Here is a 13,700-nt window from a genome sequence, read left to right as displayed (position 1 = left end):
AATATTAACTTATGTCATTATCACCCACGAACTTGGAGTACCTCTTTTCATTTCTATAAAAATAATTTCACGTGGACATTGATCTGTTTTAAGGTTTAATTGAATTGGTCTATAATGACATCAAGCAATCTGCGATCGAAACAATTGACAAATGAGCCATCCGATGTTTTACCCGGGTTAAATGTTCGGGTATTTTCGGACTTAATTGCTTCCAAGTGGTCTGATCTATAGATCTTATTGAAATTTTTAATACCATCGGTCCAGGTGAAAAAACCACTAACCAAACAAGCTGCAACTCACTTTCAATTAATTGAAAACCTGTTTAATGCTCCTCAGGGTACGTTGAAGTGTTACTTCATAAGTGAATAACTGTAGAAAAGTAAAGGTGCCAAGACCATTTTATTGGGGGGGGGGGGGGGGGGGGGGGCTATAAATGTACATCTTTTACATTTCATTACATAATATGATGTGATTGTATTTGACGCGATGTACCAATGCTTTTGTTTTGAGGAAAGTGTTGTAGTGGTGAAATAATTGATCTTTGTAAAAAAAAAAAAAAAAAAAAAAAAAAAAAAATTCTTTGATGCAGTGTTAACTTTAACTTGTTTTCAATTCAGCGTGGTTCATGGCCGTGACTTATTTATGTGTGACGTTTCTATGTAATTATTGATACTAATTGAGTTTGAAGATAAAATATCTTCACCATGTGTTTCCAAATTCGACTGTTCAGCAGAAATGACAATGCTTGTAATAAAGAAATAATGGATTAAAAAAGTAGAATCCCCACACACTTCAGGAGAGCCCCTCTCGGACACTCACATAGATAAGACTAAGAGAAAGCACTCGCCGGCTCAATATCACCACAGATTCTTTAGACTTGTACAATTCCAGTAATCTATGATGGCAATAACTATCTGTTCTAATCAATACTAGATATCTCACGAAGGACTCTGTGTATTTAAAGGTTTTTTTTCTCTCTTCATGGTTGGCAGATCATTGCTAGAGAATGATAATGGACTTAATTGGCGGGGGTTGATCGCGTAGATTGTCGACTTGCTTACACTTTTTGGAAAAGCGACGCTCCGGTAGACAATAGGTAACCGATATCCGTCGGTAGGGTCTCTCTTCCAGTCGTCTCCGACACTTATTTTGGCAGTTTATGTGTCCCTTTTGGAGAAGCTCTGAGAAATCAAAAGACAGTTGATATAAAAAGATTTTTGATTATGATATCAATTTTCATTTGGATGGAAAGAATAAAACGGTGAATTCAGGTAAGGTTAACTTTTTTATTATCACAAAAATAAAATAAGAAATACGTAGTTGTTTTGTTTTTTAAAAAAGATTTTGGTGCATATTGCGTCCAGTTTTACGACCTTGCCTTGTGTACTCTGCAAATATTAAATGTCAATGACTGAATAGTCCAATTAACTTAATATCAAGATAAAATCAATCTGGCAATATACCTATCAAACAAGATTTCACGATTTGAATTCTAATCAACTTGATATTAAGCAATGATGGACACTCTTCAGGGTATGAAGAAGCATTTTATTCAAGGTCTAGACTACGCGATATAAATCTAAAGATTACCTGTCTTTTTTTCATGAATCACCAGTGATTGTGTTCGTAGATACTCGTATCTGAACTGTTTTCAATGTGGATATTATAAGTATAATGGTCATTGAGCGTCTATTGTTTTAAGTGACTATATCTACATGATAAGTAATATTATTTCAGCTTTCCTGTCTGGACTATAATGGGAGAGAAAGAAAGAGAGAGAGAGAGAGAGAGAGAGAACTTCACCTGGATGCATTCTAGATAAAGAAAGGTATATATAATTCTCAATGGCTTGTGTGTATTTTGTTTCGTCTCAATATCAGTAAAAGTTAATATTCGTTTGATATACTGGTATTAGCGATGCTACTTTGGGCAGAAGGAACAACGGTATGTTTATAACAATGACCACAATGACATTGAATTATTAAAGAAAATAAATTCATTCTAAACATTTACAATCTGAACAATTATTGAGTGCCTATGTACGTATATTGTTTTAACCTGAGCTATTGGTTGAGTGTTATTCTAACCTGATTTTTTTTCTGTCAAAGCTAATATATTATTACAGATCATATGCCATGGAACTTCATGTTAATAAGTCCAAACCATGAGATCCCATAATCCCGTATATATGTGTAACTAGATCAACAAAAAAAGAAAAACTCGACCAGGGAACTTTTAAAAACAAGATAGAAAAATTCTAAAAGAAAGGATTAGTATAAAAGCCCATTGGCGTGAGGGGACTCCCAACTGATATAGTTATCTAGAGAGTTTTAAAAAAAAAAGATTCATATCTCCCAAGGTTCCAACTTAATGAGGCAATTTACATTATTATGAGCCAGTCTTTTCTCATGTAAATCGTCTCATTTTATAGACTGAAGACCATAAGAAAAAAATAATAAAGAAATGTTAAAAATCCACACCGATGTTAGCTGGAGTTAAGGCGAAAAACATATTGAGAGTGGAATTTAATTGTAAATATGCAGATGAATTTTTTTTTTCAACTCTCATGTCTTTTGTACGTGCGAGTTGAAATTCTTTAATCTTTTGAACGTTCGGGTCGAATATACTTGTACTTGGTGTGGTTTTTAATTGAATATTTGCATTACAGTAATACTTGCAGTCCAGACACTTTTTATGAATTCAATAGTAACATGTCATCTGCATTAATGGTTCAATATTATTTATTTATATGTTATAACGCATGGCAATAAAACAAATTCTTGATCAAAGATTTCCAGCTACAAAAATGCGAGCCTCATTGCACATTCATTTCGTGCGAGTGGAGGAAATGAACGACAAACCTTCTATTCTGAGAATAAATGATTTTCAGTTCTGCATAGCAAAGTCTGCAATCACAAAAAAAAAATTGCATTTTATTTCATCATAAATGGTAGTATAAAAAGAAACTCATTTGATATTGTTGGGATCGGAATACTTTTACCAAAATTACAGTTCTATCGTCCCAGAAATACACACAGTGTCGTCACAATCAATAGAGTATTGATGCACTTACCATTAAGGATTGGAATTATAAGGTAGTTAAAAAAAAACATTGTTATAATACATAGAAAGTCCACGGTGTGAACTGTTCGCAATCAATTCTTTTTCAGTCTTTAAAGTAAACTCATTATTGCCCAATATTAGATTGATCTACCACATCCCTGAATCCGTTTCCGGTATTGCCCAATATTAGATTGATCTACCACATCCCTGAATCCGCTTCCGGTATTGCCCAATATTAGATTGAACTACCACATCCCTGAATCCGCTTCCGGTATATTGATCTACCACATCCCTGAATCCGATTCCTTCATTCCCATGCTGTGACTGCTGTCACGTGTCTTTACCCATGAATGGAGAAACATTGGATATATCCTAGACCCTGAATCTGTATGTTGAACGGAGTACTTTTAAAAAGGTTAACATGATAATTCATAATTCATTCACGAAGATTGGATACAAAGAATTTATTTTTTAAAAATTGTCACAACTACACTGATTGTTGTTTTGTCAGGGTTGACCTATTCTAGAGGACATCTAGCTTCGCTTACTTCTAGCGGCTTAATTGATGGAATGGTACTACTACAGCATCCTAGTGGCGTCCGGAAAGCTCTAGGCATGCTCTGTGTTGATTCATCTCTGTAATTAGTAGTACACGAACCTTTACCCAACCGTCAGCGAGTATAGGAAAACCAATGGATATTTACAAAAACCTATCAACTGTGAATGTAACAAGGAATGTTGATTTACAGCACTCTTTAAAACTCCAAATTAACTTTTAAAATAATTACTAAATTTAAAAAAAACACCACAGACAAGTAATGAATGAGTAACATATGAAATTATAATTGTTCTCAACAAAATAGTTTAGCAACATGTTTCATCTCATTTGTAGCTTTATAAACTTTTAGATTAGATTATCAGTTGATTGTAGACGATTTCAGTGAACAAGACGTACAATGTACAGATGGCTAATCTTGACTCGCTTCTCTTCCACAATAAACGTATTCTTCATATTCTTCAATATTCTTCTGGTGAAAGTTTGATGAAGAAATTATGCATAATGGTAGACGTAAAGCAGGTGAAACAAGCAATGAATGTAACAAGCAATAAAAAACCAATCAAATTAGGTCAATTGTACGCATTTTTCGTGAAAATTGACATTCCTAAATTGAACAATAGTGATGCAGCGGTAGGTATTTCTCAGTTGGGTGTGGAGTATTTTAAGGTTTATTATACAACTGAATCATGGTTATTCAAGATTGATGACTTACTTCAAGTGACTTCAGCGTCTTTATGCCTTACAGCGTATCAGATAAACAACAATGTTTACAGTAATACAGCATATCAAATAAACAACAAAGTTTACAGTAACACAGCATATCAGATAAACAACAAAGTTTACAGTAATACAGCATATCATATAAACAACAAAGTTTACAGTAATACAGCATATCATATAAACAACAAAGTTTACAGTAATACAGCATATCTTAATACAGCATATCAGATAAACAACAATGTTTACAGTAACACAGCATATCAGATAAACAACAAAGTTTACAGTAACACAGCATATCAGATAAACAACAATGTTTACAGTAATACAGCATATCAGATAAACAACAATGTTTACAGTAATACAGCATATCAGATAAACAACAATGTTTACAGTAATACAGCATATCAGATAAACAACAATGTTTACAGTAATACAGCGTATCATATAAACAACAATGTTTACAGTAATACAACATATCTTAATACAGCATATCAGATAAACAACAATGTTTACAGTAATACAGCATATCAGATAAACAACAATGTTTACAGTAATACAGCATATCAAATAAACAACAAAGTTTACAGTAATACAGCATATCAGATAAACAACAATGTTTACAGTAATACAGCATATCAGATAAACAACAATGTTTACAGTAATACAGCATATCAGATAAACAACAAAGTTTACAGTAATACAGCATATCTTAATACAGCATATCAGATAAACAACAATGTTTACAGTAATACAGCATATGCATGTTTTCAGAACGAGCACACGTGTAACATATGAATTAGACAGTCATAATCCAACATTTGAATCGTAAATTCATTCAAAAGAAACTATCTGTATGTAGTATTCAGCTGCTGTACATGGACTTTGTATTTTTTTGGTACATTGTCGCTATGCCCTCTGGTCTAGAACGCACCCCACCCTCAGAAAGCTACAATTCAGAACCTAAATTTTCTTTATACTAAAACACCTTTACTCATGCGGAGAGTTGCCTAGGCATTCACTCGGAAAGTTGCTTAGGCGCTCACGCGGAAAGTTGCCTAGGCGTACAATCGGACCTATTTACGCGGCGGAACTCTGTGATATTTTAGACCCATAAGGCAAGCACAGGGAAACATATTTAGTACATGTATGTTAAAGTTTGTTAGAAGACGTCACAACAAATTGTAAATTGGAAGAAAATTTTTCAGAAATTGATAGCGAGCTGATGATGTTTACAATCTGCTCACTACTCTAGTCCCATTACTCAGGGCTTCTGTCATCGTTGAGTTCATTGTCAAGATTGCCCTTAAATCATCAATCACATGTAACAGAATAAGCTTGAGTAGAAGCCACTGAGAAAGAGAATTCAATATACACTGACCATGAATATTTCTCTATAATCGAATATCTGATCTATCGCTGTGTGCGTTTGTCAGATTTTCATCATCGTTCTAACAAGTTTTGGATTGGAGTGCGTGTTTGTCAAATCCAACATCATCATTCTAGCAATTTTTGGGTTGGAGTGTGTGTTAGTCAAATTCAATATCATCATTCTAGCGATTTTTAAATTGGAGTGCGTGTTTGTCAAATTTCCTTCATCATTCTAGCGATTTCTGGGGTTGGAGTGTGTGTTTGTCAAATTCAATATCATCACTCTAGCGATTTTTGGGTTGGAGTGCGTGTTTGTCAAATTCAATATCATCATTCTAGCGATTTTTGGGTTGGAGTGCGTGTTTGTCAAATTTCCTTCATCATTCTAGCGATTTCTGGGGTTGGAGTGTGTGTTTGTCAAATTAAATATCATCACTCTAGCGATATTTGGGTTGGAGTGCGTGTTAGTCAAATTCAATATCATCATTCTAGCGATTTTTGGGTCGGAGTGCGTGTTTGCCAGATGCCCAGCATTATTCTAGCAAGGTATGTGTCGGACTGTAATTCTTGCGAGTTTTGGGTGTGTTTGCCAGATTTCTATCATCATAAATATTCTAGAGAACTTTGTGTTTGAGTGAGCGTTTGTCGGATTTTGATAATAGCACTGTTTATTATTTTTGTCGCCGATTCGCCCTGTCTACTTGTATTTTATTTTTAATCTAACAAATATGAGAGAAGAAATGTAGTATAATCGTTTGCAGAGTAATACTTCAACTTTTGTTTTAAAACTCCCCATAGAAATTACAGGAAATAAAAGCAAGTAACAACACTATAGACCAAATATTGTAATCTTTCTTAGTCGTTCCTTTACAAGACAAATCTCTTTGAAAAACATATGTATACATTTCCATTTCTTTGACTATTTTTTAAATGATACTCTCCTTCACGTTACATTTAATGTGTATTTAAAATATTTGAATAGTCTCTCTTTCATTATGTTTCTTTCTGTTCAGAAAATTAAAACCTATTGACAAAACTTGTAATACTAACTATTGTCATCAAACAAACACAAATATTGAGTATCCCTCCGACAGCACTGCCGTTCGAACGTGTATCTATTGACGTTTAATCAGGATATAAGACTGACCCATGACACAGTCGATCGATAAACTTATTTGTTCATTTTATTATCAAGTTTTGCCCAAACGGTGTAAATACCCGACAATTCCTGTGTAGATTTAGGATTTAGCTACGCACAAAGTTCGGTTTGAATTCATGTTTGTGCTTTCTGATTGGCTTCTAGGGAACACACATTTACACGGCGGTATACTGTAGTACATGCTTACTACATTATGAAGCACTACCTTGTCATCGGTGATGTTCACTAGGAATAAATGTAAACGGCTGAATGTTTTGTTAGGATCTGAAAATATTTTCAATGTCTATATATAAAGCACTAAAAATTACCAACGACATGCACGAACAATATTCAATTGTTAAATTTTCGGGACGACCTATGTAATGTATTTTTTACTTCATTCCGGGTAACAGCTAATTAGTCTAGTGCAATCTTGACTCTCGCTGAGAACGTTTTTTAAACCTCTGGAAAACCTGACGATTTCAATATGTCAATATGTACACGCCCGGGTTCTCTCTCTCTCTCTCTCGCTCTCTCTCTCTCTCTCTCTCTCTCTCTCTCTCTCTCTCTCTCTCTCTCTCTGCCTTTATAGTGTAGTTTTAGTGCTAGTTAGTTTCTTTTTTGATTACATATATTTTTATGTCAATATTCTGAGGCAGGTCGTCCAGAAAATTTGACAATTGAATATTGTTCGTGTCGTTGGTTATTTTTGGTGCTTGTTTACATCCTTAATTCTACGATCAGATCCGACGACACTTTGGATGTTGAGTGTTGTTGGCAATAAGTGGAATGCACATATTTTTTTCCAACTTTCCCTGCATATTCTATTTCAAAAAGACATGCAATTTCATTCAACTTGTAATGTAAAATGTTTATAGAACAGGGAAAAGGATGTGAATACTTACCTTAAAGCACAATGGATTGATTAAGACACTTTTGTTTTAAAAAATGAAAGTTTGTCAATGTCCTTTCTCTTTAATGATTTGCAAAACCAATGGACTAATTTTAAGGCTTAATCAAAGGTGTATCATATTGTCTTCTTGATCCACCGTGACTTGATTTCCTTATTCGATAAATTGCCTCTTCATGTAAGAAAGATTACAAGATAAATCTGTCAAACGCTACACATGCTAAAGAATTTCAGAAATCAATACATCGCTCCATATCTGAGTTCATACGTTGCAGGTGGTGAACATGGTCTTATGTCCAGTGATATTAATTATAAATGTCAAGCGATAAAGAGTTTATAAAGTTTTATAAAAGAATCAGATAAAAGCGTTCTACAAGGAGACCTCTTGAACTAACTGTTGTTTCCATTAAACATCGGTTAATTTCGCTATCCGTTTGATAGCATTGTATGGGTTTGTAATGTTTGCTTTCAGATTGCTGCTGTCAGAAATTTGTGTTGAAAGTCTCCTCGGAATTCTTCGATTTTGAGATAAGAATATAAAAGAATGTAAAGCCTTATAAGGAATTGGACTCGTATTACTCGAATACCGTACACGCAGTGAGACGTGGGAAATATGTACGAATATTATGATCACAATGTGTGTTAATTCAATCATATTATATCATGTATATCATAATTGGGTTCGGAAGCAGGTGGAGTCTTTATACGCTTTCTCTTGAGGTACAAGGTGACTACATTTACATACTACAAATACACTTAGTTGCAGTTGTCAAAGGATAACAGAGATATTAAAAAGAGATTTTATTTTATACATACATAAACAGTAGTAAGTGACATCATCATTTTTTTATTTACATGTAATTGCATATTGATTTAAAGAAAATAGAAGGAAAACAAGAAATGTGATTAAAGATGAATTAAAACAGTGGTACTGGTGTGAAGATGTTTCCTATATTCTCCTCCCACAGGTCGTATTGCTTATAGGAGTTATGAGATTGATCACTGTTTGTTATCTTCACGTTTTCATTCTGTACATTCATACTTAATCAAATTGAATCTTCTTAATTTTTTATGTAGGTATGCACGTTTTGAAATAGCTATGAACTTTTTGAAGAGGTCCCATATGAAAGTAAATTCAATGAGACTGGAACATTAAGTCGCAGTGTACAAATAGACTCCAAAAAATATCGCGTTGTTCAGCATAAAATGGGGATTCAAGAAAACTATGAGAATTTTGATTTCATGATAATTTACAACCTATAATACAAGGTCAGGAATAGAATTAACAAATAAATGCATGGTACACACTTTAAACACTACACATATTTGATTATTCTTTAATAACTAAGTAAGAAGACCGCATTTCCTCGGACTCCTTCTCCCAGGTGGTTAATATTGTAGTCATCACTACAACTGCTAGTGAAATATTGAATACATTTAGACTAGGAAAAATCATGATAACTACATACAATATTGAATAGACTACAGGCGCCGGACTAGTCTTTTTTGGTACTGCAGTCGTCATGCCGTCTACTAGTCGGTCCGGCGCCCGTAGTCTATTCAATATTGTAGTTATCAAGATTTTTCCTAGTCTATATGTATTCAATATTTCAGTCATCACTACAACTGCTATTCTTTTCGATATTGTAGTCATCACGATGTCTCCTTTTAAATCCAATTTTGTAGTTATCACGGCGTCTTGTAGTCTATCAAAAAAAGTAGCCATCATGGTGTCTCCTAGTCTATTCGGTATCTTAAGTCGTCTTGCCTATTCAAAATGGTTGTCATCACTGCATCTTCTAGTCTACTCGATATCCACGTGATGTATTTTCTGTAGTCATTACGACTTATTTTGGTCTATTAGATATTGTATTCATCACGACATCTTGTAGTCTAGTCGATGTTGTAATCTTCATGATGTCTCCTAGTCTAATGAATATTGCAGTCATTTCTACATGTGTACGTCGTCTTGTCTATTCAATATTGTAGTCATAGTAACATCTTCGAGTCTAACATTGTAGCTATGACGACAATTTGTAGCCTATCTGATTGTGTAGTCGTCACCTCGTCGCGGTAGGTCAGTGGAAGAGCGTTCGCTTCGTAAACGGGAGGTCGTGTCATGGCCGTTTCAAACCTAAGACGTAAACATGTTTGCTCCTTCGCCAAACGCTCGGCATTTAGAAGTGAGAATCTTTTGGATCTGACCTTAAAAACGGAGGTCCCGTGTCGCGGCAGGCTTTGGCATGTTAAAGAACCCTCACGTCTACGACCGTAAGCGCTAAGCATAGGTCTAAATGAGTGGTGCTTCCCCTACAACTGGTGACGTCTCAGTATGAGTGAAATATGCTCGATGGGACGTAAAACAAACCATTAATCACCTCGTCATCTCGTATATTTGTTTGATAGCGAAGGAATTATTTTGATTGGATAAGTGGTATGCGTTATTATCATATTTCAATAGAAAAAGGTTTGTTTCTGTTTCATAAATCTCTTCACGAAAAGGTGAATACAACGAATAGTGAACAGTCTCATGATTCCTATAAATACAAAATAGAGAGTATGGCAAACACGAGAGATATCTTTTTTCCGCAAGCAGAAACCTAAGGAGACATTTCTCTCATCAGAAAATAGACAGTTCTTGTCAATAATTGACAAGATATGAAAGAGTCTCTTTCAATCGATATGTACAAATGTACCTCTTTTTGTAATGAAATATCAAAAGCCATATGTATCAGCTCTTACACACAGAAAGAAAATGGTATTTCCAGTAATTTACCTCTCTAGTAAGAAATGTTGTCTATCAAATCATAAAGAAATTTCTCTGAGATCATCTCTGTTAAACATGTCTTCAAATAGCAAAACAAATATCGTTATTACATCGCATACAACATTCAGGTGGGTTTTTTTATTATTTGAAATTGGAAACTATTGCTGTTTTCCCCAGGTTATATAACGATGCCACTATATCCTCGCTTACATTCCCGTACTAATGGTTTTTGGACTTATTTAAAACATAAAATATAGATGGGGTTTTGAAATATGAATGTTTCCTTGCTCACCGATTTTAATAGACAGAGTGCCAGGGGATCATTTTATTACAGTAGATGGAGAAATAATTGAAATATTGACTGTCTCCCTACAATAAATAAAACGTGTTGTTCCTCTCTGTACAGGTATTGAAATGTTGACTGTCTCCTTACAATAAATAAAACGTGTTGTTCCTCTCTATATAGAGATTGAAATATTGACTGTCTCCCTACAATAAATAAAACGTGTTGTTCCTCTCTATATAGAGATTGAAATATTGAATGTCTCCCTACAATAAATAAAACGTGTTGTTCCTCTCTGTACAGGTATTGAAATATTGACTGTCTCCTTACAATAAATAAAACGTGTTGTTCCTCTCTATATAGAGATTGAAATGTTGACTGTCTCCCTACAATAAATAAAACGTGTTGTTCCTCTCTATATAGAGATTGAAATGTTGACTGTCTCCCTACAATAAATAAAACGTGTTGTTCCTCTCTATATAGAGATTGAAATATTGACTGTCTCCTTACAATAAATGAAACGTGTTGTTCCTCTCTATATAGAGATTGAAATATTGACTGTCTCCTTACAATAAATAAAACGTGTAGTTCCTCTCTATATAGAGATTGAAATATTGACTGTCTCCTTACAATAAATAAAACGTGTTGTTCCTCTCTATACAGGGATTGAAATAGCTCAACAAAAGTCATAAGGTCACTTTTCTTACATTCCTAATAACCGTTGTTTGTATATATCAACTACTATCATTTATTAACCGTTAGTTGTATATATCAACTACTATCATTTATTAACCGTTATTTGTATGTATTAACTACTATCATTTATTAACCGTTAGTTGTATATATCAACTACTATCATTTAATAACCGTTAGTTGTATATATCAACTACTATCATTTATTAACCGTTAGTTGTATATATCAACTACTATCATTTATTAACCGTTAGTTGTATATATCAACTACTATCATTTATTAACCACTATTTGTATATATCAACTACTATCATTTATTAACCGTTAGTTGTATATATCAACTACTATCATTTAATAACCGTTAGTTGTATATATCAACTACTATCATTTATTAACCGTTAGTTGTATATATCAACTACTATCATTTAATAACCGTTAGTTGTATATATCAACTACTATCATTTATTAACCGTTAGTTGTATATATCAACTACTATCATTTATTAACCATTATTTGTATATATCGATTTTAAATAGAAATTCCGCGAAAAGAAATTTCATGTGCAGTTAAAATATGAAATATGAATGTTTCCTTGCTCACCGATTTTAATAGACAGAGTGCCAGGGGATCATTTTATTACAGTAGATGGAGAAATAATTGAAATATTGACTGTCTCCCTACAATAAATAAAACGTGTTGTTCCTCTCTGTACAGGTATTGAAATGTTGACTGTCTCCTTACAATAAATAAAACGTGTTGTTCCTCTCTATATAGAGATTGAAATATTGACTGTCTCCCTACAATAAATAAAACGTGTTGTTCCTCTCTATATAGAGATTGAAATATTGAATGTCTCCCTACAATAAATAAAACGTGTTGTTCCTCTCTGTACAGGTATTGAAATATTGACTGTCTCCTTACAATAAATAAAACGTGTTGTTCCTCTCTATATAGAGATTGAAATATTGACTGTCTCCTTACAATAAATAAAACGTGTTGTTCCTCTCTATATAGAGATTGAAATGTTGACTGTCTCCTTACAATAAATAAACGTGTTGTTTCTCTCTATATAGAGATTGAAATGTTGAATGTCTCCTTACAATAAATAAAACGTGTTGTTCCTCTCTATATAGAGATTGAAATGTTGACTGTCTCCTTACAATAAATAAAACGTGTTGTTCCTCTCTATATAGAGATTGAAATGTTAACGGTCTCCTTACAATAAATAAAACGTGTTGTTCCTCTCTGTACAGGTATTGAAATGTTGACTGTCTCCTTACAATAAATAAAACGTGTTGTTCCTCTCTATATAGAGATTGAAATGTTAACGGTCTCCTTACAATAAATAAAACGTGTTGTTCCTCTCTGTACAGGTATTGAAATGTTGACTGTCTCCTTACAATAAATAAAACGTGTTGTTCCTCTCTATATAGAGATTGAAATGTTGACTGTCTCCTTACAATAAATAAAACGTGTTGTTCCTCTCTATATAGAGATTGAAATGTTGACTGTCTCCTTACAATAAATAAACGTGTTGTTTCTCTCTATATAGAGATTGAAATGTTGAATGTCTCCTTACAATAAATAAAACGTGTTGTTCCTCTCTATATAGAGATTGAAATGTTGACTGTCTCCTTACAATAAATAAAACGTGTAGTTCCTCTCTATATAGAGATTGAAATGTTAACGGTCTCCTTACAATAAATAAAACGTGTTGTTCCTCTCTGTACAGGTATTGAAATGTTGACTGTCTCCTTACAATAAATAAAACGTGTTGTTCCTCTCTGTACAGGTATTGAAATGTTGACTGTCTCCTTACAATAAATAAAACGTGTTGTTCCTCTCTATACAGGGATTGAAATAGCTCAACAAAAGTCATAAGGTCACTTTTCTTACATTCCTAATAACCGTTGTTTGTATATATCAACTACTATCATTTATTAACCGTTAGTTGTATATATCAACTACTATCATTTATTAACCGTTATTTGTATGTATTAACTACTATCATTTATTAACCGTTAGTTGTATATATCAACTACTATCATTTAATAACCGTTAGTTGTATATATCAACTACTATCATTTATTAACCGTTAGTTGTATATATCAACTACTATCATTTATTAACCGTTAGTTGTATATATCAACTACTATCATTTATTAACCACTATTTGTATATATCAACTACTATCATTTA

General features: G+C 33.4%; 1 protein-coding gene across 2 annotated transcripts in view; it reads left to right on the top strand.

The window, feature by feature from the left end:
- Positions 1 to 843: 843 nt before the first annotated feature.
- LOC125650706 (uncharacterized) overlaps positions 844 to 13,700 on the top strand; it is a 28,829-nt gene continuing 15,972 nt past the window's right edge. The window contains exons 1-2 of one of the 2 annotated variants that reach the window (XM_048879216.2): positions 844 to 1,271; positions 1,738 to 1,828. The gene's annotated coding sequence lies outside the window, so the exon portion shown is untranslated. The remainder of the gene's footprint in view (positions 1,272 to 1,737; positions 1,829 to 13,700) is intronic. The other variant, XM_048879217.2, reaches the window with a different exon arrangement.

This window comes from Ostrea edulis, chromosome 5, assembly GCF_947568905.1.
Source record: "Ostrea edulis chromosome 5, xbOstEdul1.1, whole genome shotgun sequence".
NCBI lineage: Eukaryota > Metazoa > Mollusca > Bivalvia > Ostreida > Ostreidae > Ostrea > Ostrea edulis.
This window is presented reverse-complemented; position numbering and strand designations above follow the sequence as displayed.